Source organism: Lygodium microphyllum, chromosome 22 (assembly GCF_053477565.2).
Source record: "Lygodium microphyllum isolate KBCC chromosome 22, Lygodium_microphyllum_v1.1.10, whole genome shotgun sequence".
NCBI classification, from domain to species: domain Eukaryota; kingdom Viridiplantae; phylum Streptophyta; class Polypodiopsida; order Schizaeales; family Lygodiaceae; genus Lygodium; species Lygodium microphyllum.
Window position 1 is genome coordinate 37,319,030 of NC_141156.1, and position 4,842 is coordinate 37,323,871.

Sequence of the window (4,842 nt, forward strand, 5' to 3'; positions counted from 1 at the left end):
CTTGCTCCACGACATGGCATGGCCCATTGCTCCACCCAACCCTCCCGTAACATGGCACCACCCAACCCCCCCATGACATGGCACACCCTTCCTCCTAAAAAAACCCCGCTCCACTGAAACCCCCCACAACATGGCGGCACACCCTCCGCTCCCAAAAAACCTCACATCATGTCAAAGTGAGGCAGAGGGAGGGACCGTGCACGATGTACGTAGAGACAATCGCGGCGACGAGGAGAGAAGGTGCTGTGTCATGGCAAGGTGAGGGGGTTCCCTACCATGATGTCAATGTGGAGAGTCAATACATGATCCGTGGGAATTGCCATGCCATGGTCTCAAAACAAACATTTAAAAGGGTGCAACACCAAGACTTCTCGGGAGGTCACCCATCCCAGTACTATTCTAGCCTAAGGAGACTTAATTGCAGAGTTCCGATGGGATCTGATGTATTAGTGCTGGTATGACCGCACCACGAACACAAAGGAATTCCAAAGAGCTCTTGTATACTGACAAAGTGGGATGAGAGAGCTCAAGAGCAAGGCATGGCAGCATGCCATGCCATTCATGCCATGAACGATGTGTCTCAACACGAACCCTAAACCTTGCACACATAGAGGCAACACAGAAAAGATTGAATGCCGTCGGGTGCCATTTATGGCACAAAGGGCAAGCATCCATGTGAAGAGGACCCCGTGCACACATAGGCGATGATGTAGAAAAGATCAAGTCATAGAATACGTGCCATGGAGGACACGTTCCCCCACAGCATGCCATAAGGTGGTGAGGCATGCTACGACATGCCATTCATACCATGGAGGATGCGTGCCCACACGAGCACTAAACCCCGTGCACATAAGATTGAGTCATAGAATCCATGCCATGGAGGAAGGACTTGGAATGCCATCGAGTGCCTTTAATGACACGGAGGGCAAGCATCCACATGAAGAGAACCTCGCGTACATAGAGGCAGCAAGGTCCAAAAGATTAAGTCATAGAATCCATGCCGTGGAGGGCACATGTCCACATGAAGAGAACCCTATGCACATGGAGGCGACACACAAAAGATCTGAGTCGTAGAATCCATGCCACGGTGGGCGGACTTGAAATTCCATGGGTGCCAATGAGGCGAGACAAGCACGGAAATCACACTAACCTAGGGGAGCCAAGGCAGGGAATGCGGAGAGAAGGCGATCAAACCACCCACATGAGCTAGGGTTGGATTGGGTGCATGGTGTGCATGAGGACTTAGGGTGTGCCATGACACACGAGGGCTGAGGCCAAGAAAACCTTGTCGAACCGAGCAGAAGGGGGACAAACCAGTGCGGCGGTGGGCTGAATCTCAGTGGATCATAGCAACAAGGCTACTCTGCCACTTACAATACTCGGCCACATATTTAAGTCATCTTCAAAGGATTCATCTCCTCAATCATTTGGAATTTCCATTCAGAGTTCTTGAGGTGACCACTTTCGGCACCTCAAGGGAGTCTCTTGACACATCCTCTTGGGGATGCACAAGCACCTCTACTATTAGTTGGGTAACAACCGGGGAGGTAGAGAGTGTTGCATCTAGCATGGATTCTGACTTAGAGGCATTCAGTCTCATAATCCTACACATGGTAGCTTTGTGCCACTAGCTTTTCAACCAAGCGCAATGACCAATTATGTGAATCAACGGTTCCTCTCGTACTAAGTTGAATTACTATTGTGGCACCGCTCACCAGTAGGGTAAAACTAACATGTCTCATGACACCTAGCTCACATTTCCTATTGGTGGTTGAACAATCCAACACTTGGTAAAATTTGCTTCCCAATGATAGGAAGAGCCACCATTGAAGGATTAAAAAGCAACGTCGCTATGAATAATTGGTTGCCACAAGCCAGTTATCCATGTGGTAACTTTTCTAACACCTCTAGCTTCAAATTTCGAAACACTAAAGGATCGATAGGCCATGCTTTCACAGTTTGTATTTGTACTGAAAATCAAAATCAAATGAGCTTTTACCCTTTTGTTCCACACGAGATTTCTATTCTTGTTGAGTTCCCCACCTGACAATGTCTTTCACCTGGATTGGTGAGCGCGCCTTAAGACTAGAAGTAGGGGATGAGCCCTGCCTCCACTTCATGAAGTAAGTAAAATAATGTTAAAAATAGTGGTATTTCACTTGCGCCAAAGGCTCCCACTTATTCTACACCTCTCAAGTCATTTCACAAAGTTGGACTAGAGTCAAGCTCAACAGGGTCTTCTTTCCCCATTGATTCTTCCAAGCCTATTCCCTTGGCTATGGCTTCACTAGATAGTAGATAGGGACAGTGGGAATCTTATTAATCCATTCATGTGCATCACTAATTAGATGACAAGGCATTCGGCTACCTCAAGAGAGTTATAATTACTCTCGCCATTTACCCGTGCTTGGTTGAATTTCTTCACTTTGACACTCAGAGCACTGGGTAGAAATCACATTGTGTCAACATCCATAGGGACCATCACAATGCTTCGTTTTAATTAAATAGTCAGATTCCCCTTGTCCATACCAGTTCTGAGATGTTTGTTCACTGCCTAGGGAGGGCCACCCCACGAGGGACAACGTTCTACCCTCATCACCTGATCGGGATGTGGAGGTCTGCCCTCACCGCCGCTGGGGCAGCTCGGGTAGACCCTCGACAACCTCTGAGGTCAAGAAGCAAACCCCTAGACCCAGCCCTCAGAGCCAATAATTTTCCTGAAGTTACGGATGCGTTTGCCGACTTCCCTTACCTACATTGTTCTTTCGATCAGAGGCTATTCACCTTGGAGACCTGATGCAGTTATGAGTATGACCGGGCATGATTGGCATTCACTCCTCTAGATTTTCACGGGCCATCGGGGGCACACCAAACATCGCGAAATGTGTGGTGCTTTATCAGCGGCCCGCTAGATGACCCTATCTCTACGGGTGATCCGATTTTAGGGTGGGCAGGTTGTTAAAAAGAAAAGAGAACTCTTCCCAAGGCCCCTGGCGACGTCTCCGGATTCGATCACATTGCCGTCCACCACCATGTCCCGGTTTGGGAATATTAACCCGATTCCCTTTCGATGAGTGGCGTGCATTGCGTCCTTGACACAAGACTGCCCCATCTCTTAGGATCGACTAACCCATGTCCAATTTGTTGTTCACATGGAATCTTTCTCCACTTTGGTCTTCAAAGTTCTCATTTGAATATTTGCTACTACCACTAAGATCTGCACTGGGGGCCGTTTCACTCGGGCTCGTGCCTAGAGTTGCGCCATGACCTCCACACTCTCCTACTCATCGGGGCCTTGCACTCACCTCGATGGCCGTATAGGTTGCACACTTTAGTGCCATCCATTTTTTAGGCTAGTTGATTCGGTAGGTGAGTTGTTACACACTCCTTAGTGGATTTTGACTTCCATGACCACCATCGTGCTGTTCAATCAATCAACACCCTTTGTGGGATGATCTAGGTTAGCGCATAGGTCGACACCATAACCCAACTTTCGATTCATCCCGCATTGCCAATTCTGCTTACCAAAAAGGGTCCACTTGGAGCTCGCATTTCATGTTGGGGTTCAACAGAGCAACCCCGGCCGCTTACCTATTTAAAGTTTGAGAATAGGCCGAGGGTGTTTCACCCCCAATGCCTCTAATAATTCACTTTACTTGATAAAAATGTGAGGAGCTCTAGCTATCCTGAGGGAAACGTTAGAGGGAACTAGCTACTAGATGGTTCGATTAGTTTTTCGCCCCTATACCCAAGTCTGACGAATGATTTGCACATTAGTATCGCTATGAGCCTCGTCGCCTTGGTCAGGCATAGTTCACCATCTTTCGGGTCCCAATAGGTGCGTTCCCACTCAAACCTTTCACACAGAAGATAATGGTCAATTAATGGTGCACCCCGTGAAGGGGATCCCACCTGTCAGGTTCCTTGCGCCTCTATGGGTTTGCCACCCACCGGCTCGTGTACATGTTAGACTCCTTGGTCTGTGCACGTTAGTATCGCTATGAGCCTCGTCGCCTTGGTCAGGCATAGTTCACCATCTTTCGGGTCCCAATAGGTGCGCTCCCACTCAAACCTTTCACAGAAGATCATGGTCAATCAATGGTGCACCCCGTGAAGGGGATCCCACCTATCAGGTTCCTTGCGCCTCTATGGGTTTGCCACCCACCGCTCGTGTACATGTTAGACTCCTTGGTCTGTGTTTCAAGATGGGTCGGGATGGAAATAAGCTCACTACACTCGTAGGTATGAGAGTGTGTACGACTATGCCCTTGAAGCAATAAGCAATCCATGGGTCTTGGTGGTTGAACAATCCATGACCATGACATAGTCTAGAGATAGATTATATCTATTTGATGGCCTAGAAACCCTTGTAGACCTATATAAAACTTGATTGACATGAGTCTTTGGCTATCCAATTTGTCTATCATATAAGAGATGAGGTTGCCTACTATCCCATGCAACTTCTACCTTGGCATTTGCTAATGTCTTGTGCCTTGCATTATGTGAAATAAGCCACACAATCTACTCATGTGTTATCTATCTATCACCTTGAAATATCACTTTGTGGATCTCAGCCATTTGATAGGTTTCTTATATATCCTATTCTCTTTAAAAATGGCATCATGGCTGCGTTCTACCCTTTTAGATTCAAGATTCCACAAGTAATAGCCCGTTTCACTTAGGCCAACCTTGAATCTCCATAGCCATGATTACTTGTACTATTCACTTGAATCTCCATATCCTATTCACTTGATTCCACAAGTAGAGTAAGGTTGGCCTAAGTGAAACGGGCTATGGAGAGTCAAGTACAAGATTCTCAGCCATTTCTTGTACTTAGGCTAG

General features: G+C 47.4%; 1 non-coding gene and 1 pseudogene across 1 annotated transcript; both read right to left on the reverse strand.

The window, feature by feature from the left end:
* Positions 1 to 350: 350 nt before the first annotated feature.
* Positions 351 to 469, reverse strand: LOC148017032 (5S ribosomal RNA; annotated as a pseudogene).
* An 839-nt stretch (positions 470 to 1,308) lies between these two features.
* LOC148017033 (25S ribosomal RNA) lies at positions 1,309 to 4,623 on the reverse strand. Its single transcript, XR_015688009.1, has one exon. It is a non-coding gene; the product is annotated as a 25S ribosomal RNA (ribosomal RNA).
* Positions 4,624 to 4,842: the final 219 nt, after the last annotated feature.